The following is a 26,278-nucleotide window of genomic DNA, read 5'->3' on the forward strand; positions in this document are numbered from 1 at the left end:
GAGATAATGCGAATTCTTTTTGAGGTTATTAGTGAGCCGCTAGTTTCTGTCTTTAGGAAATCACTTGAGTCAGGTGAGGTACCAGTAATGTGGAGGCAGGCTAATGTAGTACCCATCTTTAAGAAAGGAGATAAAACTTTAGCGTCTAATTATAGACTTGTCAGCTTAACTTCAGTTGTGGGTCAATTATTGGCGTCAATAATAACGAGGAACATTAGAGAGCATTTAGACAAACATAATTGATAAATCAGTCACAGCATGGCTTCACGAAGGAGAAGTCTTGCCTGACAAACTTGTTAAGTTTTTACAGTAAAGTGTACGAGGCAGCAGATAATGGTGATAGTTATGACATCTTATATCTGGACTTTAGTAAAGCCTTTGTCAAGGTACCCCATCAGAGGCTCCTGAGAAAGGTTAGGGCACACGGGATAGATGGGAGGGTGATAGGCTGGATAAGGTCATGGCTAAGCGACAGGCGACAAAGAGTTGTATAAAACGGCTCTAAATCCGACTGGGGTCATGTAATTAGTGGGGCGCCACAGGGATCAGTATTAGGGCCGTTGTTGTTTTTAATATACGTCAATGACATGGATAGTGGAATTAGTAGTGATGATAGTAAATTTGCGGATGACACAGATAGGTAGATTAATTTGGTCAGAATCGGATGCCATCGCCTTGCAGGCAGATTTAGATAGGATGAATGAATGGACGGACAGATGGCAAATGCAGTTTAATATCAACAGATGCAAAGTACTTGGCGTAGGTAGAGGAAACCCACACAATAGGTACACAATAAACAACGAAACTCTGGTAGGTACGGGATACGAAAAAGATTAAGGAGTTATAGTTAACTCTGAACTCCGTCTAGGAAAGCAATGCATAGAGGCCAGAAACATGGCAAATAGGGTATTAGGATTAATTTTAGGAGTGTTAAAAGTAGAAGGTCCGAAGTAATATCAAAGTTATATTTGGCACTGGTCAGACCTCATCTAGACTACGCTGTGCCGTTCTGGTCCCGACATTATAGGAAAGATATAGGTCCATTAGAATCAGTACAGTGGAGAATACATTAATTATTTAGACTGCGGAATTGTATCGAAAATATCCAAATTTGCCGATGATACTAATCTAGGCGGTAAAGTACTGACTAGAGACGACTGTGAAGCCATCCAGCGGGATTTAGATAACCTAAGTACTTGGAGTGAGAAATGGCTGTTACATTTTAATGGAGCTAAGCTTAAAGTTATGCACGTCGGCCACAACAATGTTAAGTAGAACTATAAATTACAAGAACAAAATTTGCTGAGAGTTACTGAAGAGAAGGACCTGGACGTAACAGTAAGAAGTGACTTGAAATGCGGTACACAGTGCTCGGCAGCAAGGCGTGAAGCAAACACCATCTTGGGATTCATTGCGCGTTGCTTCCATTGTAAAACACCCGAGGAACGATTGAAAAGATTACATATGTTCTCCCTAAGAGATCGTCGAGTCAGAGGTGATCTCATCGAAACTTTCAAAATACTCAAAAATATCGATAAGATAGATTACGAAAATCTTTTCCAGATCTCTTTGCACTCAGTAACAAGAAATAATGGCTGAAAACTTAAAAGGCAACGTTTTAACATTTATCATTTAAAAATATACTTTGCTTTCTCGTTTCTATACACTATGTGAAGCACTTTGCACTTATCTGCATTAAAACTCATCTGCCAGGTTTGCCCCCACTGTCAATTTGTCTACATTTTTCTGCATTTCTATTACTTGTTCGTTAGAGTCTACGGAATTCGCTATTTTGGTGTCATCAGCAAACTTCGATATTATACTGGTAACGCCCTCATCTATGCTGTTAATATAAACAAGGAAGAGAACAAGAACAGCTCCTAAGTCTGATCCCTGTGGCATCCCGCTGGTTACGTTAGTCCACTTGAATGGTTTTCCATTCATTGCTACTCTTTGTTTACGGTTGTTTAGCCAGTTTGCAACCCATCGCAACACGTCGCCTTGGGTACCGTGTGATTTTAGTTTGATCAGTAAACGTTTGTGGGGGACTTTGTCGAAGAACTTTTGAGAATCAAGATACATTATATCTACCGCTTTACTCTCGTCACACTGGTTCAGAATATCACACAAGTGTAAGAGGTTCGTCAAACAAGAGCGTTTGTTGCGGAAGCCGTGTTGAATATTTTTAAGTAAGTTGTTTTCTTCTAAGTGATTAACGAGTTAATCTCTTATTAGTGTTTCAGGCATTTTGCATACGACTCAGGTTAAGCTGACTGGCCGGTAATTACATGGTTAAGATATACTGCCTTTTTTGAAAATCGGAGTTACGTTAGCAAGCTTCCACTCATCAGGCACTGTGCCGGACTGCAGGGATTCATTGAACAATACGGTTAATGGTCATGAAAGGATGACAGTTTCATCAAGCAATTGTCTTCATTCATCTGTGTGCGGAAATTTCAACTTAATGAGTTTTTTTTTTTTTTTTTTTTTTTTGCATAACGTAAAACATGACAGGCAGCCAAATCAAATCGACAGCAATAAATGACACATATACACTTTATATTATACATACACTTTATATTAACTTCACATGCGCAAATAAGTTAATGTGATTTTATATGTTTTGATTAATTTTCTTCCATTATATGTCTTTGTAGTATAAACTGTTTAATCTTATCCTCCTTTTGCAATATTTTCTACAGGAAAACTTTTTTATTAAGATGTTTGAGCCACCTGGCTTACCTTGTCCTAACTTACCTATCTTTTACTGATATCTTTTTCTGTAAAGTCAAGCATGCGAAAGCGAGGATGCTTTTGTCCAAGATTTATTTGATGTCGTTGCAGGAAAGTTAAATACTTCGATTTTAATGTGACATTTGTTAAAGGATAGAATGTGGTGCACCGCATATTAATTGGTTTCTACCTTGCTAAGATTCTAGAATGCATATTTCTTCTTGTAGAAATTAAGTACAGGTTACAGGGTTTGTCAACCTTGAATTTCTTAAACAACAAGATTTCCAACTTTTTTTTGAGTTTGTGAATTTTATCCAAGTGCACACGTCCTTGTTCCTTCCAGTCTGTGACGAAGAAACTTTGTGTCTACGATGCTGAGGATAAATGGGCAGAATTGAAACCGAGGTGCACTTCACTGAGACAATCGCCAAGACGAATTCTCTTTGATTATTTATATATTAGTTCATCCTTTTATTTCAGTTATCTTTGAGATTTGATGTTAAAAAAAGTATAAAACATACAAGCAAGCGAGTTGAGACACACACACACACACACACACACACACACACACACACACACACACACACACACACACAGAGAGAGAGAGAGAGAGAGAGAGAGAGAGAGAGAGAGAGAGAGAGAGAGAGAGAGAGAGAGAGAGAGAGAGAGAGAGAGAGAGAGAGAGAGAGAGAGAGAGAGAGAGAGAGAGAGAGAGAGAGAGAGAGAGAGAGAGAGAGAGAGAAAGAGAGAGAGAGAGAGAGATTGCCTGGTTGATATCTGTGCTTGTAAAGGTGAGTTTTTATTGGAAAAGTTTAATGGCCCAAAAAGTAGGTCAGGGAAGGTAAACGGCAGCCGTTTGTTCCTGTTTTTTTTACTAATTGATAAAGTTCCTTCAGCTTCGTACAAAAATCCCGTCGTGGTCTTCTCTTTATTCCAAAAAAACGTGTGCTCGGCATGGATCAGCAGTGCCTGTAGGCTTGCTGCTCGCCAATATTCGCAGACAGACATCGCGTGAACTCCTTGTTAGGCTCCATTACTCCAGAAATACAAGTTTCGCATGAAACTTGTATTTCTGGAGTGTGAGCACACCGGTAGACGCTGAGACATACAAAGCTGACGACACGAATTAAAGATACACATAAATGCACACAAATGGTATCCTACATCACTGTTTCTAATGGGGGGAAAAAAAAATCCAAATTTGAAGAAACAGCCCGTTTAGAATGAAATGGTGAAGACCTTTCTCTCATGAATTTATAAAATCTATTCGCTCTTCATCTGCACAGTTCCTACACTATGCAGTCGGTATAACTGTCCTCTAATACAAAGGCTTCTAAAAAGCTGATGGATTTTTTTATAAATATATTAATGGATTATGTTTTGTTATCATTATTTATAATTATATTGTATCATTCAAAACACTAGCATATGCTTCTAAAGTTCTAAACTAACACATATTAATTTTGTTGGAGATTTTCGTTTAAATTAAATTAATTTCAAAGTGTAACACTTATCCATATTTTCTTGGTGTTAGAATTTAGTCATTTGTTTGCGCTGATATGTAGTTCTCACGAACCTTTCATTATTATTTTAGATTGACCGTTTTTTGCCTGCCCTCGAAACCTGCCATTAAATCTTGAGGTTCCTCTGTTCTCACGGAAACGTGTTTATTACAGCAAACCATGCTGCTTATGGTTGTGTCGGTAAGAATTCGATGCCCCAGATATTTAGCAACCACCAGTTGTTAGCTCCGGCCATCACTCAGTATTCACAGTCATTACCCAGACATCTGCAACACTCTCTTGTGGGGACGAGTTAGTGTGAGAATCCAGAGTACTTCCTTCACATCCAGGTGGAATTATTCGCTCTGAAACATAAACCCCACTTTTTTCGAGGTCTGTAAATCTTTAAGGTTCTTTCCCCTCACAGGAAAGAAAATAAGTTACAGTGGAAGTAGAGGAAGCAATATATCCTGAGAGAAATGCTCAATTCTCCTTAAATAAATTCCAATTAGTGTATGTATTTTTAATTGCATTCTGTTAGAATATTTTCTGCATCAGTATTCGAGTTACATGTTATAAAAGTCATCCTTTGAATTTCCCCATTTTCTTTAAAACGTATCTAGTGAGTCAGAAAACTTAAAATTTATTGTCAGTAACCAGTAAATTTTTGTGACCATGGCTACATTTTAGTAATTTCTCATAATGGAACACATCTGCGCTAAAACAGATTAATGTGTGAGCTGGATATAAGTTCAAATGCGCCATAGATAAGGTAGTCTGATGGTCGGCCCGTGGAGGGCGTGTTACTGGGACTTACCATGGCGTGATGACGAGTAATAGGGATATTCACCAGCATAGAAAAAAAAAAAAAAAAAAAAAAAAAAAAAAAAAAATATATATATATATATATATATATATATATATATATATATATATATATATATATATATATATATATATATATATATATATATATATATATATATATATATATATATATATATATATATATATATATATATATATATATATATATATATATATATATATATATATATATATATATATATATATATATATATATATTGTGTGTGTGTGGAGAGAGAGAGAGAGAGAGAGAGAGAGAGAGAGAGAGAGAGAGAGAGAGAGAGAGAGAGAGAGAGAGAGAGAGAGAGAGAGAGAGAGAGAGAGAGAGAGAGAGAGAGAGAGAGAGTGTTAGTTAGTTAGTTAGTTAGTTAGTTTCAGCTTCCTTGGTTTCAACACTGTTTTTCTCTTCATTCCCCAGACTGGCCACCAAAGAGTGAACTACCACGTGGAGGGAGGCTGGGGCGTCCTAAGAGTGGATCTTGGAGGGGGCGTGAGGCTGTGGCGTGCCCTGGATCGTGAAACTCCTGGTGGAGAGGTTGGCGTAGCCAGAGTGGTGGGCGTGGACGAAGGGCGCCTTCCTGTGTCCTCCACCGCCACCCTCACCATTACTGTCAGTGATGTGAATGATTGCCCGCCGCGTCTCCTGCCGCCCACACTGCTGTACGTGAAGGAGGGCGCGCCGCCTTCCCTACTGGGCGTCCTCTCAGCCACGGACGATGACCTGTGGCACCTCGGTCACGGCCCTCACTTCACCTTCAGCCTGGCGCCCTCCATCCCGGCACTCACCACCTGCAGGAGGGAGTGGAGGAGTGCGGGAGGCTGCAGGAGGGAGTGGAGGAGTGCGGGAGGCTGCCTTTAGGTAGCAGGAGCAGAAAAGCCTCCTTAGAGTATTCTACAGTGTGCTAATATCAATGGAAGTTTTTTTTTTTCAGTGATCGTTTTGTTTTAATTATTCTTCAAGATTTAGGCACGTGTTTCGTTATGAGAAGAATGACTAGTTGTTTATTTTTTCGTATGTATTTATCTTAGGCTCCCGTTGTGGTGCTGTGGAATGTTTGTAGGAGTTTAGTTAGTATTTTTATTTTATTTATTCTTTATCTTATTTGATGAATCAGAGGAAGAATAAGAAAAGCCAGAGTGACCATATTATTGAATACGAAATGTTTTATACATTTATATGGTATTAACAAGAAAGTAAACTTGAAACTATGTATGATTACCTTTGTGTTAAGTGATACTAGGTGTGTGTGTGTGTGTGTGTGTGTGTGTTTGTTTAATGCGTACCTAAGTGTGCAGATTTCCTTATCCTAAAGCAGTGTTTCCTGCTCGATATCACGCAAATTCTTAATGACTATTTAGGAATGTAAAATTAACAATTTGTTCACGTAACCATTTGTAAAAAAACGTTTTATCACAAGATAAGCAATTATCCTTAACAAGCGAGTAGTCATTCACAAGAAGCAGGTGAACAGCCAATGAATGTCACTGCTTCGGATTATGTTCTCATGTGTCATTCTAACCAATCATACTTTTTTGTCTTAATTTGGAAATCACATTTTTTAGTATCATTGTCATTATAAGGATTCATTAATTTGTAAAGCGACTGGTTAATGTGCATCTTATAATGAGTGGGTCTCATCAAAGAAAGTTCTCGTACGGTGGTTTGCGTGGTAATTGTACTCGAGATTTCGGAACAGTGAAGCGAGACAAGACAGGTTCAGGAGAGGAGGGAGTCAGGACAGGCAGGGAGGCTCGGTTCGCGAGCAGCTGTGGTAAGGGGTGGACGTGCTTGCTCTTCTGTGGCTCACTTTCTCTATCTTGTTTTAATTTCTATACTTTGCTTTCTATTTTTTTTCTACCGATCCTTATTTTTCCATTTTACTAGTTTCTTCCTCATTGTATTACCTCCGCTTCGTCCTCCCCCCACACCCGTCACGGCCACGCGCTCCTCAACACAACCCTGCTGTCGTCCCCAAACAGTCTGGTGAGTTTTGGTGAATTTTAAGCAGCCTATTCGAAACTTGAGTGGAATTTTCCATGTAGTGGCAATTTTGTGTACAATAAATGTATATGGAGTTTGAGAAAAGTTAAGATATCACGTAACAAGGGAACAAGATAGTTACTTAAGTGAATGATCGTTAGAACTTAATCATGCATGGAAGTAGGTGTTGATAATTGTTAGTTGGTGGTGTAGCTGATGATGACAAGTTTTGGGTAAGGTTTGTGGTGGTCCGTTTATGTACTAAGAGCAGCTGGTGGTGACATGTCTGGGTGCAGGCTGAGGTGGAGGCGGGACTTGGAAGAGCCTGTGGGGGATGAGGAATCAGCGGCTTGTTACTTGCGTCGTTCAGTGGTTTGTACTAAACAGTGGATTTAGTGTTGACTTTTTTTTTTCATTATCACTGCTGTTGGGAAATAAATATTCAGAATGGTTACTTGCATTTCCAGTAAGATAGTGTGCATTATGATAAACGTCCCACATTCATAACGTTTCCTGTTCGTCCACCAAGGCCTCGTTGACTTGTGTTGCGGAACAAAATTAAATCGATTAATCGTTCGACGACTTGCTCCCAGGCAGATGATTTTTTTAGTTATTCTTTACAGAATGTGCGCACCGTCCCTCGTCCCACCTCCAGGTTAGGTGGAGTTAGGTTAGTGACCTAGGTAAGACTATGGGGTTATAGGAGGAATATGGATGGGAATACTTGTAGGTTGGTGTGGCCTTTTGGAAAGAATTACCCTTCATTCGCACTCCCTCACGTCCGTCACCTTTAGTGTCTCTCCCTCTTCCCGATGAACCTCGGCAGTATGCTGTTACCTCCATTCGTAATTACCTCACTGCTGCCTGCCCTACTTATTTTCCTTGATTTCCTTTATTTAAAGAAATGTTAGTAAGAAACTAGCAATAATTTAATCTTGGCATTTTGGGTAATTTTTAAACTACTTCCTTGAATTTATGCCAAAATTCCAAAATGTTTTCTGTGTTTCAGATTGCCGGAAAATCTTTCGCCTCACTTGTTCTTCTACCTTTTCTGTTCACGGTTCTCTCTTCTTCCACGCTATTTTTTCTTTTAGTTTATTATTTATTTATTTTTTTTTTTAAACGCGAAAACAAGACCGCTGGAGTTGCAGGCAGTGTTTGACCGTGTGTTTTGTTGTCTTTGGCCACCATCGTCATCCTCCTCCACCACCATCACCACTCCAGACACTGCTGTTCCTGTCAGTACCCCACCCCACCTCTGATGCTGCCGCTTCCACCACCACTACTGCTGCTGGAGGTCTGGAGTACTCTTCAGACAAATAGTTTGCATAGCAGAGTAAATTCCATTGCCGCAAGTAATTAATTCATCATTGTCTATATTCAGATGGTTAAAAAAGTGATTGTCGTGGTTTGCTATTGTTATCTGCCTTTCTCTTTCTCCCACTGCGCTCCCGGCTTGCTCTCCTCGCTCGCTTCCTCCTCCATTTTCAACACTTCCGCCACCCACTTGCTGTGTTCTTTACCTTGTTCGCTTGCTCTCTTCCTCTCCACATCTCTTCCTTTAGTCTCCCCCTTTTCCGGCGAGGCGTTTTCTCCAGTGATGGATCCGGAAACATTTTTTGCGAGTAGTCATGGTAGAAGGAGAGGAAGGCACTCAGTGGAGGGGCGCATATTTGATCACGCGTCTCGAGTGTGTTACTGTTTAGCGTGCATGGAATATTTAGTCAGTGTTTTTGTTTCATGATAGGATTTACCATTACCACTCTTGTATTTCATTGTGTGTGTGTGTGTGTGTGTGTGTGTGTGTATATATATATATATATATATATATATATATATATATATATATATATATATATATATATATATATATATATATATATATATATATATATATATATATATATATATATATATTAATTTTTTTTTTTTTTTTCTCCGAATCCGCCACTTAGGACTATTCACTTAAAATTCCTTTAACCTTTGTCCTTCCTCAATTTCCGCTCTCATCCACCACTCACTCCTTGTCACTCCTTCGTACTCCTCCTCGCTATTTGTGTAATCTAACGCAAGTCTGTATCATTCGGCATTATTTGTATTAGCGTTGATCCCATAATTCATTGCTAGTCTCTCTCTCTCTCTCTCTCTCTCTCTCTCTCTCTCTCTCTCTCTCTCTCTCTCTCTCTCTCTCTCCACTTCATTGTTCCCGATTCCTATTTTCGCCTTTTTCTATTTTTCGTTGTTGTGGCCCCATGTTCTTTTTTTCATCTACACATCCATGTTTCTCACATCATCTTCCACTTAGTTTCCATATTTTTTTTCCTCCTAACTCCGTCTCACTTTTTCCCTCTTTCCTCTACCTCAGACTTCTATCCTCGAATGCTTTTTTGCCTCATCCTTAACCATATATTTTTTTAATGCAACAAGTTTTATCCGTCAGATGTATGTCAAACAAGTGAGAGAATGAAAAGTGATACTCCTTCCTCCACTTCTTCACGGACCTCCCATAGCAACAAGGACAAGACTGCCTGCCCTCTGACACGTCGTCTTGGTGGTGTCCTCCATTTCTAAGTTATTCGGTAATGTATTTTTGTTTGTGTGGAAAAATGTTTATATCCTTTATAAAAAAGTTGCTAAGTGTTCTTGTGTAGACGCAATTAGGAAGACAGTAAGAATATACCGTCAGTTGCGGTTGGCTCAGGTGTTCATTCATGCCTGATGTCGCTGCTCGGTATAACAGGTGTAGTGAACCAACACTGTACACAGTACTGTTTATTCTGAATCCGGTCAAGGCTGTAATCATATAAATTGAACACGTAACGCACCATAAGCATATTTTGCCGTTATGCTTATATAAATAAATTTCATCTACTCACTACAAAATGCATTAAGCTATATATATCTACCGCACACTTAATCTGTTTTGTACACTTACGTATTGAAGGCTTCATGAATGAGAAGGCTTCATGAATGAGCACGGGCGACGGGTGTAGAACGCAGGTCTGTGAGTAATGGTGGCCATCTGCCTTCCGCCGTTAGGAATGTTGCGAGCAACACACGATCACTACAAGGGTTTCATTATGGCCCTATCCTATATATAGGTCAGCATCTTTTAGTGTAAACATGGTCATCATCACCCTCACAACTCACTCTCCCACCTTCTCCTCCTTTACCTTCTCATATTCAAGACTTCCACCTCACAACTCACTCTCCCACCTTCTCCTTTACCTTCTCATATTCAAGACTTCCATCACTAGCGGTAACACTCCCTTTGGGCAGTCTTGACCAACATTGCTATGTTGCCGGCACCTGCCTGTCTTCACATGCCTCCAAGGTAAAGAAAAATGTCTGGTTACACAACTTTGGAAAAGAATGGGTCTCCTCACTTGCAGGGGTTGCATCCCTCTAGTCATAGAGCTCCAGGAAGCAGAGTTTGTTATAAGGGCGCTGGACCACAATCCCTTTTTTAATTTTGTACTAGTGCCTGTAGTACCAAGCCGTCGTCGCTAACCTTGGTGTCTACGACTCTCGTGTTCACACTAATCTCCATAATTTCCGAGGCAGAATTTCATCTGTAACAATGATGAGGTTTCGACGCGTCATCAGGTCTCGCGGTGGTGAAGCAATGGCACGTATTCATGTGGCCAACGTTTCCAGAACAGGTTATCCAAGTACTGAGCGTGCTTCCACCGCCTCAGGATGGCGGTTGCATTTTCCCTTATTTAAGAGATTCACTTTCGTCAGTAAATGTTTCATGAGTCCCATGTATCATCATCCCCATGACGCACGTATTAGGTGCGTAGGCGTCAGTGCCTGTAGATGGATCACTGGGTCGTTTGACAACTGAGTTAACGGTCTGCTGCTGTTCACAATGACCTTTGCCTCACAGAAAAGTGTATGTAACCTCTCATCGTCCAGCAGCTGATTGCGTACAGTCTGTATTTGGCGCTCCCAAACTCCACCCATATGGGACGCCCTTGGTGGGTTGAATCTCCACTCTAATCCCTTCTTGTGTAAAGTTCCTCTAGCGTCTCTCTCTCCCATCGTCGCATGGCCGTACAAATAACGGCAAACCTCGTCGAGCTCCGTTCGTGTAAGAGTGTAAGAGTAATGGATGGACGTTCATCGACAACTGAGACCTTTTCTATGGCAGGGACACCTTGTACGCCAGGGATGGAGTGCATTTATCACGCCAGGCTGTTCCGTGTTTTGGCCGGAACACTCAAGCGGGAGGTTACTGCACTCCAGCGCTTTTTTCGTTAGTCGGGAGGGAAGAAGGGGTAGTGAGGAGAAGGCGAGGGGCAAATTAGTTAAATCTAGAAAGGAAGCTAGCTCAGGGAAGGTGAGAAATAGCTTAAATCTAGAAAGGTAGCTAGCTCAGGGAAGGTGAGAAATAGCTTAAATCTAGAAAGGTAGCTAGCTCAGGGAAGGTGAGAAATAGCTTAAATCTAGAAAGGTAGCTAGCTCAGGGAAGGTGAGAAATAGCTTAAATCTAGAAAGGTAGCTAGCTCAGGGAAGGGGAGAAATAGCTTAAGTGTTTACTACGCAAACTGTAGAAGTATTTTTAATAAAATAGACTTGCTTAGAGGAATAGCGTGTGTAGAGAAATTTATCATTGCTTTAACTGAAATTTGGTTAGATATGTCAGGAAAAGTATTTAATCCAGAGGTTAAGATAGACGGTTATACACATTGTTCTATAAAGACAGGGGAAACAGGAGAGGAGGCGGTGACGCGTTATACGTTAGGGACACATTAGTGTTGTATTAACAGTAGAATTAAATCGGATAACACAAAACAGAGTCGATATGGGTAGGATCGCAGTCAGTAGTACTGGGAGTAGTGTACAGACCACCGACCAGTACAAAGGAAATTAACACCTCACTGTGGCAGGAAATAAATAGAGCAGGCAGGTACAGTCAGGTATGTGTGGTAGATTTTAGTTTTTGGAATATCGACTGGAGCCTGATTGTGGGTAACAAGGAAGCAGAGGAATTTCTTAACAGGATAATTTTTTAAAACAGGTAGTCGTAGAACCCACAAGGGGGAATAATAATCTAGATTTAATTCTTACTAACAGGGAGGAAGCAGTCACGCAGGTAGAGGTTGGAGGACAGCTAGGTAACAGTGACCATTAGGAAATTAGGTACAATTTAAAATGAGTAGAAACTTCTAGAAGCAAAAACACTAGTAAAATACCTGACTTTAGGACAGCAGATTTTGAGGAATTAAAAAGGTACCTCCAAGGAGTGGACTGGCAACGGATGCAGGGTGAGGTCAGGTCCGGGACGGAGTTCAGAGAGATAAGGCAGGATGAGAGAGGTGAGGTGAGGCGTGAGGGTGTAGGACAAGAGGGAAGATGTGTCCGGAAGGAAGGAGGAAAGAGGAATGGGGAGATAGGTGTGAGTATGTTGGAATGTCAGGTCATGCTGAAATGAGAGAGGTGAGGTCAAGGCGAGTAGATGAGGGAGTGGAGAGGATGGTAGGGGACGAGATGAGGGGACTAGGTGAAGTAAATGTAGATGAATTGTATAAATATTTCGTAGATAAAGTTCATACAGGTCAGTTAGCAAATATCCCGTATAGAGTAGTAAGATCACAGAAAAATTGTCCGGATGACTGCTGGGTAAAACATTATATAGGGCGGAAGGGAAGTGTATATATATATATATATATATATATATATATATATATATATATATATATATATATATATATATATATATATATATATATATATATATATATATATATATATATAAAGAAATTAAGGTCAGATGATTAAGTTATAAGGTCACAATATAATGGATTAGTTAGAACAGTCAGGAAGTTAACGAGGAAAGCAAAGGGCAATTATGAATTAAAGGTAGCCAGCCAGCCACTCGAAGAGGGACCAGGACGAAGAATAAGGATACTATAGGTCCATTAAAGGCAGCTGATTAGTTCTGGGGAGGACATTAGTAAACTTCTGAATTATTATTTTTTAACTGTCTTCACCCAGGAAAACATGCAGGATATGTCAGATAGTGAACAGGTGTTTAGAGCAGATGAGAATGAGAAGCTGACATATTTCCATAACTGAGGAGATAGTGGAACAGGAGATAGATAGGCTAAAAAAGTTCAAGACATCAGGACCTGATGAAATACATCCCAGAGTACTTAAGGAATGCAAAGAGATTATTAGTGAGCCGTTAGTTTCTGTCTTTAGGAAATCACTGGAGTCGGGTGAGGTACCAGTAATGTGGAGGCAGGCTAATGTAGTACCCATCTTTAATAAAGGAGATAAAACCTGTCAGCTTAACTTCAGTTGTAGGTAAACTATTATAGAGTCAATAATAGCGAGGAATATTAGGGAACATTTAGACAACAAATATATAGATATATATGACTTGATAAAATCAGTCACAGATAGATATATATAACTTGATAAATCAGTCACAGCATGGCTTCACGAAGGGGAAGTCTTGCCTGACAAACTTAAGTTTTTACGGTAAAGTGTACGAGGCAGCAGATAATGGTGATAATTATGATATCTTATATCTGGACCTTTTAGTAAAGCCTTTGACAAGGTACCCCATCAGAGGCTCCTGAGAAAGGTTAGGGCACACGGGATAGATGGGAGAGTGATAGGCTGGATAAGGTCATGGCTAAGCGACAGGTGACAGAGTTGTAATAAACGGCTCTAAATCCGAGTGGGGTCATTTAATTAGTGGGGTGCCACAGGGATCAGTATTAGGACCGTTGTTGTTTTTAATATACATCAATGACTTGGATAGCGGAATTAGTAGTGATGTTAGTAAATTTGCGGATGACACAGGTAGATTAGGTCAGAATCGATTAGGTCAGAATCGGATGCCATCGCCTTGCAGGCAGTAGATTTATAGATAAGATTCAGGAGTTATAGTTAGCTCTGAACTCCGTCTTGAGAAACAGGGCAAATAGGGTACTAGGATTAATTTTTAGGAGTGTTAAAAGTAGAAGGCCGGAAGTGATATTAAAGTTTTATACTTGGCGCTCGCTGGTCAGACCTCATCTAGACTACGCAGTGATATAGGTCTCTATTAGATAGAATCAGTTAGATAGAATCAGTACAAAGGAGAATGACTAAAAGGATACAGGGGATGAGGAGTATTCCTTACGAGGCGAGATTGAAGCTGTTAAATTTACATTCTTTAGAATGATGTATTTTAAGAGGGGACCTGATATAAAAGTAGTCTTTTTAAGTGGTATAAGCAAAATTGTTAGGATCAGCAACCAGGGTAGAACAAGAAATAATGGGTTCAAGCTTGAAAAATTTATATAAGTTTGTTTTGTTCTCAGAGTGGATGAGATGATGATGGTAGATGATAAATCAAGTTTAACAACGTTAGTGCAAGGGGAGGAGGCAGTAATAGAGGAGGAAGCAGTAGACACCTGCCCAAACGATAATTACTCCCAGTGAGGTGTGCAGCACTGTTCAGGGGGTGCTGTGAACTTGTATCATTAAACCCAGCTGTGACCTCACTGAACGTTTGTTTCCCTTTGTGTCTCACAACACAAGGGGGCAGTCACAGCCTGCCCTCTAAAGACAACTCTCTTCCTCCATACAAAACTACAAGCACCTAATAACACACACACCCTTCACTCTAAAATTTTAAAATCATCATGGCGACTCCTACACCAGCCTCGGAGTCCCCATCTGGGGAGGGGACCATAAATGTCCCCAGGTCGGACTGCCTTTCTGTCGACGACCCAAAGTGTCTTGACACCCCCCTCAACTTTTCTTCATTAATTTCTGCAACATTCGCGGTCTAAGATCTAATTTTCAATCTGTAGAACACCACCTCTCCTCTTCTAAACCTCCTCATCTTTTTCCTCACTGAAAGTCAGGTGTCTGAGGCAACTGACAGTAACCCCTTTTCTGTTCCCTCCTACTTTCTCTATCCTCATTTTCGATCCAAAGCTGGATGCTGCATTTATGTGCGCAATGACTTAACCTGCTCTCGTGCCCACGCTCTTGAATCTTCCACCATCTTGCTACGACTACAGAGTCACTCATACTAAATTTATCATCTGTGCTGTATACCTCTCACCTAACTCCTCTGACTGGAAGTTAAGTAGTCAAAGAATTTCTTATAAAGTGGAGCACATTCTGACCCTCTTCCCTTTTGCAGAGATCTCCATTCTTGGAGACTTCAATGTTCACCACCAGCTTTGGCTTTCCTCTTGCCGTTCTGAGACGTCTCCGCCAGTTTTTCTCACCCCCCAGCTGCTAACTCTGTACAAGGGCCATCCATATCCGTCCATGTATGGAGTATGATGCTTCACATGTCTGGGGGTTTCCACTCATACTGCTCTTCTAGGCAGGGTGTATCAAAAGCTTTTCGTCTCATCAACTCCTCTCCTCTTAACTGACTGTCTTCAGCCTCTCTCTCACCGCCGGAGTGTTGTATATCTAGCTCTCTTCTACCGCTATTTTCATACTAACGGCTCTTCTGATCTTGCTAACTGCATGCCTCCCCCTCCTTCCGTGGCTTCGCTGCACAAGACTTTCTTCTTTCTCTCACCCCTATTCTGTCCACCTCTCTAATGCAAGAGTTAACCAGTATTCTCAATCATTCATAGTTTTTTTCTCTACCAAACTCTGGAACTCCCTGCCTGCTTCTGTATTTCCTTCCACCTTCTTATGAGTAGAATTCCTTCAAGAGGGAGGTTTCAAGACACTTATTCATCAATTTTTGACCACTGCTTTTGACACTTATGGGACTGGCATTTCAGTGGGCATATTTTTTTATTGTATTTTTGTTGCCCTTGACCAGTGTCCTTCCTACATAAAAAAAAAAGACACTAGAGAGCTTTAAGATTAGACAGGTTTATGGATAGGGATAAGAAATAGAGAAAAATAGGTAGATATATTTCATACAGAGACTGCCACGTCCCTGCATGAAGAAGCCTGGTCGCTTCTTGCAGCTTCCCTTATTTCTTATGTTCTTATGTGCGTGCACGTGGAGGCATCCCCAACACTTTCACTCTGCTTCTTTCCACTTTGACCAAGAACGGTCTGAAGCAATCCACTCCAGCTGACGAGAATGATGCCAGCATGGGGGTTAGTCTCGGTCCTCAGGCAGGTGGTGTGTGTGGAATCCAGTAAGTGTGACGTAACAATGCTCCCATCCTGCGTGAACTGTCAAGTAAGTCCTCATGCACTCTTGTAGAATCAATTTTGTGTGATATGATGATCTCTCTCCGTATGAGCATGGAAATGGGATACCGACTTGTAGCAGGCAACGGTGCGTGGTCCAGCCGTCCACATGGAGTAAAATCCACCCTCACCCATGAAGGGTTCCACTCGACAGATCGAATGCTTCCTCTGTAGTTTTTTTTCTTTGACTTTAACTTTAGGTTCATCTCTTCTTTGCACGTTGTGGTTTGAACAACTCTTAATATCACCATCTCAGACTGTTTGATCTGAAATGATGCAGTTGGTAAGTGATAACGTCTCCCATGTCCTCCCGCCTGTAACATCGGGGAACTTGAAAGACCGTCAGTCGTGGTAACTCCTCTAGCCAAGCCAACTAGGACCTGTGGTGATTTAGCAGGAGGGGGGCATCCATCCTTCCTTTCGGTTGCACTCGTCCTGAAAGATCATCTTCGCCTTCGCCTTAATCATTACAGGACTGACCAGTCCAAGAGGGTCATACACGGAACTGCTCACCCTCAGTACTCCCCTCACAGCTAGTTGATTGATCCCTTTCCAGATCCCGTTTTGTAGCCAGTGCGTCCTTACTCAGATCTATTCTTATTCATGTCTCTCTCTGTAGGACACAGTGTACTACTACTATGTCTCCTTATGGTTACTACTAACCCCACTTTGTTAGCAGAAATCCTCTCTTTGTGAGCATTTGTTGAAGATCGCGAGTAAATCTGGAGGCATTTTCGGTGGAGGTACTGAAAGAATTAAGTTGTCCACGTACAAGCCTCTCCATGCTTAGTTTACTACTGGCCATGCGATATTCTTCCTCACAGTCGGTCAAACTCAAAGTTCATTGCAATGCGTAAGCAGCACAGGAGGGACTCCATACACATCCGAAAAGACATACCCGTCATTCGGTAGGCGCGCGTTACCCTCCTTAGGTCCCCATCTTTCCACTAAAGGAATCTTAAGGAGTCTCGGTGAAGAGGGGTCACGCCAGCTTGATGAGAAACATTGCCTTCACATCATTAGCCATCGCGGCAATCAGTTCACTTCGGAAACGCAGAAGGGCACCCACCAGTTTGCTATTTAGGTCAGGAACCTGCATCACTCAGTCTTTGAGGGAAACGTTGTTGTACTTCGCTGCGCAAACAAAGCCTTCACTTTCTCAGGTTTGTTTGGGTTCATGAGTGGATGGTGAGGCAGGCACCAGGTTACTCCTCGTGGTCCTTCACGTTCAGACGCTGGCATCGCTCTTTAACAGCAATTGTTCTCTCTCTCTCCTGCATATCGTCGTCTGAAGTCCGGATCCCTAGCGAGGCGTCGTCTGTCCCTTCAAGCGTTTCTGCGCCATCTCGTTGTTGTTGTTTGGCAGATCCGGTTCTTCATCTCGAAATGGTGTGGGTAATTCGTGATGGCCGGCTACCGCTCTGGTGGTAGATGTCCACAGTTGCAACACTTGCTTGTCTTCCAGCAACATTGCTGAGTTCTCACCCGCTGAATGCCACGTGCCTTCGCCCTCCCAGAGTTTTCGTACTAAAGACATCGCCGGCCGTTCGTGGGCTATCCCCATCCTTGCGTCCTCGGTGCTTACAACCACCCCGTAGGGTTGGAGACACGAGATGGCATCTGGGAAGCGAGAGAGCAGCGAATAACTGAACTCGAGAGGAGAATTTTGTGAGTAATTAATTACTACTGTAAATTACGCACGAAATAAAAAACTCTACTACACCTCACTTCATATTATGGTTTTCACATTTAAAGGCAACTTAACCTGTTCCCCCTGCCATTACCTGCTATATTACGTTGCATACTACAAAGTTTTCAAGCTGAATTAACAACCCCATACTACTTATCATACATACTCTTGGTTTCTCCGTCCGTTTGCTGATCAGCCCCGTCCTCTTTGCCTCTCCAGTCCCTACTAGTTAGTAAAGGAGGCGGCTTCTGATAAAGTGGTGAAGGTGTTTAAGATAGCAACCCACGAGGATGACAAGGTGCGAACGTTGAAGACTGCTGGTCAGCAACATATTGAGCAATTAATTAATCATTTTCATCCACCTCAATCAAACGTTCGCACCTTCCTGTCGTCCTCGCGGATTGCTTCTGTTTGCCGCAGAAGCAAGCGTCCCTCCTTCACCTCAGTCCTTGTTTGCCGCAGAAGCAAGCGTCCCTCCTTCACCTCGCTAGGACTGGGAAAATAAGAGAGGACGGCTGGTCAGGAAACATTAACATGGAACGCGGCGTCCGCCGCTCTTCACCCAGGTTGCTCAGACAGACAGCGGAGGGGGACTGGAAGGGCAGCGACTCCCGGAACATGGACACCTCTAGGCGACGATCACAACACCGCTGACACACCTGGCTGGGTAACAAGTCATGTTAGGCTGAGAAAACTAGCAATGATAGGGAAAGAGGTGGGGAGAGAAATCGATTTTAAATAAGTCTTTGGTAAGTGGCTGTGGTTCGTAAACACCGTTTGAGAGGACAGACTAGGTCCCAGGGGAGGAGAAGAGGGAGAGAGAACGAATGACGGTGTAAAGTGCTCTGTAGAGGATGGAAACAGAGAATCGACAATACTGAGAGAGAGAGAGAGAGAGAGAGAGAGAGAGAGAGAGAGAGAGAGACTGCAGTGATAATCTTGAAAATAATTTCGTTTTTTTTTTCATTACTGCAGTGATAATCTTGAAAATAATTTCGTTTTTTTTTTCATTACGTAAAAATTATCATTCGATACACTCAGTTGAGTGAAAGAACGAAGGTCACAACTCAGAGTAAAGAAAATTTAAATTACCAGTAACGGTAATATGTGAAACTCGGTAAATGAGAAAGGAGACAGGGTTGCAAGGAAGCAATGGGAGGGAACCGAAGCCCATATTGCCCTAAAGAAAAATAGGCTGTCAGTACACATCACTTCCCATCATTAATCATCATTCCCTCACAACACGTCATATCCATTACTCCCATCACTAATCATCACGCCGTTATCCAACCTCCCGTGACCTCCATCACTCCAGCACCCATCATTGACAATCACATCACCTCTGATCCTCCATCACTCTCACTCTCACACCCCCAGCCACCTCCAGCACCATGCGTTAACCTTTTTTCACTCACTGAACAATATCACCACCATCCTCATCTATCGCCATCTTTCTCCCCTCATCATCACAAGTCATTCACATTATTACCTTTACCGCATGTACAGGAAGCTTCAGACTTCCAACCAATCATATTTACTACCTCCTAATAAACCTGGAGTTGACATGGTAAGAGGCTAGAAATATTGGTAGGAACAGAGGTAAGAAAGTGTGTTTCATTTTGAAGCCGACTGTACCTTGTGTATCACTATACCATTATCTCTCACTGTCTTTTCCTAACCACCACCACATCAAGAAAACATTTCACCACTGCAGCCTGACATCACTACCACACCACACCATAATATAACTAATGATCAGCAATATTTGTGGCTAAAACTGTAGGTTAATACTCAGCAATATCAAGGGACAGAACCCCATCCAGTAGATATTCCTAATCCTAAATCACAGCTGCTAGAAAAGAGCCGTAGTGTGTGAGGAAATTAACATCATTATCGGAGCGAAAAAAAAAAAATGAAACAGAAAAAGAAGACAGGAATAAAAGTCAATGAAAGGTAAAAAAAAAAAAAAGTAAAAACACAGTACACAGGTGTTAACTGAAAGATACCACCGCAAGGATGGAGGTGGGGGGTGGTAGACTTGCAAGGGGAGAGAAAAATAAATCTAGGGACAGGAATAGGAAAAGATTATATAATGTCCACAGTTTTGCTGAAAATTCTATCATTCTTTCGGAAAATTACGATGATTTTCAGAAAAACATCGCTTGCTGAATAACGTATGAGAACTGGTAGTACACATCACCTGTTATAGGATAAAAGACAGCAGCAGTTGTGGCTGTAGTGTTCCAGGGTGCCATGACAGCGACGCATGAGGGAACGCAATGACGAGGACTGCAATGAAGTTCGACAGGTAAGTGTAAAAAAATGGAACGTCAAAAGAGAAAACCAAAAATAGTAGAAAACAATAAGCAAATGCACAATACTCGTCAAACACACGCACACACACACACACACATTATTCTATCGGCATCTTGATTTCTTTCTTCAAAGCCTTAAAAATTAAAAACTTGGAGTGAAGAGAAGGAAAAATGGAGAGAGAAAGGTTGAAAAAACTTGAAAGTCTGATTGGAATCTGGAACCGAACAAAAAATATACCAAGAAATTTACACAATCAAAAATGCACAAATATGAATGAAGGCTTTTAAATCTTTGTAAAGTTACAGTAACTCGAAAGAAAAAAAAGAGAGAGAGAGAGGGGAGGGGAGAGGAGATAGATGGTAGCCTAAACGAGCGGTGAAGAATACGGGAAAGAGAGAAAGCTTTGCCTTGAAACTCACCAATGTAGTTGCCGGCAGCACCAACAGCAGCCGTGGTGGCGAGGCGGCGGCGTGTGACGAAGAGCAAGACAAGTAACATCAAGACGAAGAAAGAATGAGGAAGTAAATGACAATACGTTTACGTGCAAGAAGCAAGAATCCCTAAAGGAGGACAATAAAAAGGAGGATGTGGATGACAGGATGATCATCTTAAGACTGCTACAGGACTATACGATCATCTTCAGACTGCTACAGGACTATACCACCCATAGGCACGCATGTACACTAACTATCCTTTCTTAATTAAATATTGTTCTCTCGGTATCTTGCAAAAACGAAAACCGAGTGAGAAAATGGAGAGAAAAAAAGTGAAGAAAAAATGTGGGATAAAAGTTTCATCAGAATCTGATTCCGAAAAAAAAGAGTAAGGAATTTGTCTAAAATCATGTAAACGAAGTCTATATCATCTAAAGTTACATTACCAGAATCAGAACACACACACACGACAGAGAGAGAGAGAGAGAGAGAGAGAGAGAGAGAGCGCTTTGGGATTGCACGTCTTGAAACTCACCAATAAATAAAGCTGACAGGGAGAGGTGGCGGCGAGTGACGAGGAGCAGGACAAGGACCATCAAGACAAAAGAGAAAAGAATGATGAAGTAGTAAAAGAAAAAGAATGATGAAGTAGTAAAAGGAAATATTTTCAAGTCCATGGGAAGAGAGCAGAAAAGGCAGACAAGATGTGGAAGTGGACGAGAGAAAGAAATTTAAGACTACAACAAGATTAGTGAAACTGCGTGCATGTAGTCCTTCCCTGATTGCTGCCGGTCCCCACTTTACTCGCTAGCTGTGAGGTATCGTCCTTACCTATCGTCTGACAAGCCAATTTTCGCTTTGCACTCTGATGCCAAGGATTCTTAACTTCTTCACTGCTATTTGGCACGCTGAGACATCTCTTCCTTTTTGACAGCCGCCTCCAAACATTATCCTGGGTAGAAATTACAGAACATACTCTTTGATTCTCTCGTTTGTTGTAGACGCTCACAGATATTTCATACATTGTTTCTAGTGCTGTGAATTGTTGCATGTTGCAGTGAAAATTAATTAATGAGCGAGAAGTTACTGATCTCCCTGAGCATACATATAGAGGCGATCATGAAGAAGGAGCAGATATATTCTCCTTCATCCCCTCCTACATGAAAAACAGGATTAGATGAGTGGTTTAAGAAAATTCCCAGGCTTACTCACTGATCAGGATGCCATGAACTCTACGCTTTCCCTGAGGTGTATACATATATAGCTCGCTTTGGTCTAACACGTGATCTCCAAGACCGTGGTGGTGAACATTACACGCAGATATTGTTCTCTCGGTATCTTGCTCTCTTGCTTTAACGCCTTAGAATTTATTCAAGAAAAATAAATGGAAGCTGAGAGAAAGGAAATGGGGACAAGAAAAGCATGAGAAAAAAAATCACGTAAATAAACACGATATTTTTAAATAATTTATTCCAAAACAAGAGAGAGAGAGAGAGAGAGAGAGAGAGAGAGAGAGAGAGAGAGAGAGAGAGAGAGAGAGAGAGAGAGAGAGAGAGGTGAAAGTGGTGAAAAGAAAGAGAAAGGGGAAGGGAAAGATGACAGCCTAAACGAGCGGTGAGGAATACAGGAGAGAGGGAAAAAAAAGGTTTGGGACGCAAGGCTCACCAATAAAGTTGACGGCAGCATCAACAGGGACGGTGGTGGCGTGTGGTGAGGAAAATCTATGAAAAATGTATATAGTGCAAGAATTTAAAAATAGCAACAGAAATCAACGGACTGTTCCATTGCCTTAGAATACAAGATGAAAAGACAACAACACAAGTGCAGAGGCAACCGAGAAATTGTGGCTGGATGGTTGAAGTGCATAAAAGAAGGGAACAAACGAATGAGGACAGCAGCTTACATGAGGAAAGAGAATGAAACACGAACAAAGAGCGAGAGAAGGATGAAGCGCATCAAGTGTTAACCAAACAAAACTTAATATCACGTAAAGTTTATAATCTCTTAAAATCCTGTTTCTTAAGAACCGCTGATAACACTAAACAATATATACACGAGCGAGCAAATGTGGCTATTGAATTTTAATACAACTTGCGATGAGAGCTGTAAAACTCATCCCCGACACACACACAAAAATAAAAATAAATAAATAAAATAAATAATAATAATAATAATAAAATAAAAATAATATATGTAGATAAATAATATATATAGATAAATAAATATGCAAATTATTTAATAATAATAATAATAATAATAATAATAATAATAATAAGCGAATAAATTAATAAATAATAAATTCATTTAAAATAAAATACTTGTCATAGCAACGGCATCGGTAGTAAGAGACGATGAAGTGTGTGTGTGTGTGTGTGTGACCACACACCGAAACAGCGAGGTCACAACCCCTCGGGTTACATCCCTTACCTACTTGCTACTAGGTGAACAGGGGCTACACATTAAGAGGCTCACCCATTTGCCTCGTCGCTCCCGGGATTCGAACCCAGGCCTTCTTGGTTGTGAGCCGAGCGTGCTAACAACCACTACACTACGCAGTGTGTGTGTGTGTGTGTGTGTGTGTGTGATACAAGGAAGAATAGGAGAATAGAAAAATACGAGAAAAATTAAGAAAATCCAAATAAAATGTGGAAGAGGAAAATACACACGTACAAACACACAAAATAAAAAAAATAGAATAAGAAATAATAATGTGAATAAAAAGCACGAGAAGAAAAGAAAAGAGAAAACAGACAAAATATTGTAACGAAGGAAAAAAAAAAAAGTCACCGTACAAGAGCGAGTAGCAGTACACTAGGCGGAGGAAGAGAAAGGGGAATAACAGAAAACGGGAAGGAGAGGGATACTGCAGAAACCCGCTCGCCACGCCACACGTCGTCGTCGTCGTCGTCGTCGTCGTCGTCGCCGCCACCGCCGTCGTCGCCGCCGCCGCCGCCGCCGCCGCCGCTCACCACAGCCACACGCACCGCCAACTTTCATGTCTCCTTGTTCCGGTTTCCTGTTGCAAACCAAAGAAATTTGTGTAATCTCTAACACTTATAATGGCTTAATTTTCTGTGTTAACAAGAACTATAGCAAATGTTTGAATACGGATCGCAAGAGTTGAAGCTCCTATTATTATATTTGGTAAACAGGTGGTATACGTATCACAACCATCTAAAAGCGTTCATTCGTTATTGTTGTTGTTCCGTAATCCTCGTCAATAACAAATAACTGACTGCCTAATTATTTCAAGGACTTGAAAACTTGCACCGAGACAGCAATGGAGTAAATATACTAGCAGCTTTTGGAAATGAAACAAGAAATTATAAAGATCTGTGTAATTTATCACACGTACAAGTAAGCGATAACAGAAAACTGAAAGGGAATCGACGAGAGGCAGACGCTGACAGAGAAAGTAAGACAGACAAGAGATAGACAAAGATAAACAGAAAGGGGCGAGGCACAGACAGACAGACAGACAGACAGAGAAGGTGGTGGCGGATGAAAAAAAAAAAAAAAGACGCAAAGGTGGGGATCATAACAGAGGGTTAGTTAAAGAAAAGAGGAAAAGGGAAAGAGAAATATTCAGGGCAGAAGTCGGAAGCGCGAAGAGGATGATGAAAAATATATCAGCGAGACGCACGTCGCGTACATTGCCAGTATTCAAGGAACTTTTAACATTAACACGCATCACGTAAATTATAATATTTTTAAACCATGAATCACCAGAAGGACGATTTACGATTAATTACGAAATAGTTGGGAGGCAATTCTAGGAGGGAGGGAGGGAGGGAGGGAGGGAGGAAGGGAAACGAGGAGGGGGACGAGGAGAGAAAGTAGGGAAGGAGAAGAAGAGGATGGGGATGGAGGCGTGGAGAAAAAGTAACTAGTTAACGAGTAAAGGAGGAAACACATGAATCAGGGGGAAACGAGGGACTGAATGACCCTTGAAGAGCTTGTATCCTGTAATAATAATAATAATAATAATTAGTTGTAGTAGTAGTAGTACCACCAGCTAATACCACCAAATTACCATGAAAAGAAGCGATAATGAAGCCAAGTACATCTAACTTAGCCATCTAACATTCCCTTACTCCCCTCCCCAGCCTCTCCTCCTTCCACGATGCACAACTCTCCATCCACCAGTGAAGGAAATAAATCTCTGAAGAGGGAGGGAGGAAAGGGGAGAGAGAAGTGGTAGACAGGAGACAGCAAACGAACAAGAGAACGAAATTTATCATCTTGACGTTTAGAGCGGAGGGAGGGAGAAGGAAAACGGTGGAATGCTGCAAGAAACCAACTGACAGGCAAAGAAAGAACAGTGGAGGAGGAGGAAGGAGAGAGGAAAGCAGCAAGAAGTAACAGAGGCCAGCAGGGGGTAGAGTCTGAGGAAGGAGGCACGGGTGGAGGCAGGGAAGGTGGCAGGGGGCAGGATGGAAAGAAGATGAAGGGTAATAATTGTAAACCTATTGGAGAAATTATCAATGTTCACGTGATACTGGGAATACTACCAAATATTTTAAAATCTCACTACTGATGCAGGAACAAATTAACTTGAGAAGAGGCAAGAGGGAAGATAGAGAAGTACATAAAGGAGTGGGAGGGTGCAAAACGAGGAACGAGCGAAGGATGGAGGAAGAGAACAAGTAAACAGTGAGGGAGGAGGAGAAAATGCCAACGAGTGGAGAAGCGAGGGAAAAAACAAGCAAACTGGTGATGATGGAGGGACGTAAAGAGTCTGAGTACCATTACCAACATTTAAAAAAATAAAATAGATATACGTGTATCTTTGAAATATGAAAACAAAACTTACCTATAAAAATCATGAAAACTACATAAAAACTGTTTAAGAACTACATCCAACTTGGAAATATGAAACAAAAACTTATCAAAGTTATCTATAAACATCATGAAAACTAACACACACACACACACACACACACACACACACGCTTGCAACGAGATAAGCAAACTTCCACTGTTTAATACAAGGCTTGAAACTCACCTGAACAAGACGTTGCAATGACACCGGATCGACAGTGACAGTGTGGCGTGTGTGTGTCCTTGTTCGTGTGGAGAGGAGTGGTGGAGGACAAGATAAAAGATGAGAACGAGGAGAAAGAAAATTAAAATCGAGAAGCGTTGAAGCAGCAGAAAAAGGAAGAGGAATGTGAGCCCCATCTGCAGATGTAAGGTGAGAAACACAAAGCCAGCGGAGAGGGCGAGGATGATGATAACGATAACGATGGAAAGGCAACGAGGAGGAAGAGGGACACGAGGACAAGCGTTAAAAAAGACTAAAGGGGAAAAAGAAAGGAGGAGCAGGAGGAGCAGCAGCCAAAGGAAGCTACACCACCGCTCCTCGCCACCACGACACACACACTGAAAAATGGGAAGTCCCTCAGGCTCGACCCTTCATCGCCTCGAGCTCACGTCTCGAAACCTAAAAAAGTTCGAACAGCAAAAATAGCAATCCCATCTTTTCTGAAACGTACTCTGACCTGTACCGAAAACCTTGTACTGTGCCTGTACATCAGTCGCAGTTTAACAGTTTACTAAAGAAAAGTTGGTTACA

The 26,278-nt window shown here is 41.4% G+C and overlaps 3 long non-coding RNA genes across 3 annotated transcripts; 1 reads left to right on the top strand and 2 right to left on the bottom strand.

Moving 5' to 3' along the window:
• Window positions 1-6,745: 6,745 nt before the first annotated feature.
• On the top strand, window positions 6,746-17,824 carry LOC135097987 (uncharacterized). The gene is made up of 3 exons (XR_010266407.1): window positions 6,746-7,086; window positions 9,524-9,662; window positions 17,558-17,824. It is a non-coding gene; the product is annotated as an uncharacterized LOC135097987 (long non-coding RNA).
• On the bottom strand, window positions 15,944-21,070 carry LOC135097988 (uncharacterized). Its single transcript, XR_010266408.1, has 3 exons — window positions 20,689-21,070; window positions 20,154-20,242; window positions 15,944-18,446 (listed from the first exon to the last, which is right to left on the bottom strand). It is a non-coding gene; the product is annotated as an uncharacterized LOC135097988 (long non-coding RNA).
• Window positions 21,071-22,680: 1,610 nt separating this feature from the next.
• Window positions 22,681-26,178, bottom strand: LOC135097986 (uncharacterized). Its single transcript, XR_010266406.1, has 2 exons — window positions 25,709-26,178; window positions 22,681-23,719 (listed from the first exon to the last, which is right to left on the bottom strand). It is a non-coding gene; the product is annotated as an uncharacterized LOC135097986 (long non-coding RNA).
• Between the last annotated feature and the right edge of the window lie 100 nt (window positions 26,179-26,278).

This window comes from Scylla paramamosain, unplaced genomic scaffold (genome assembly GCF_035594125.1).
Source record: "Scylla paramamosain isolate STU-SP2022 unplaced genomic scaffold, ASM3559412v1 Contig39, whole genome shotgun sequence".
In the NCBI taxonomy this organism is placed as follows: Eukaryota; Metazoa; Arthropoda; class Malacostraca; order Decapoda; family Portunidae; genus Scylla; species Scylla paramamosain.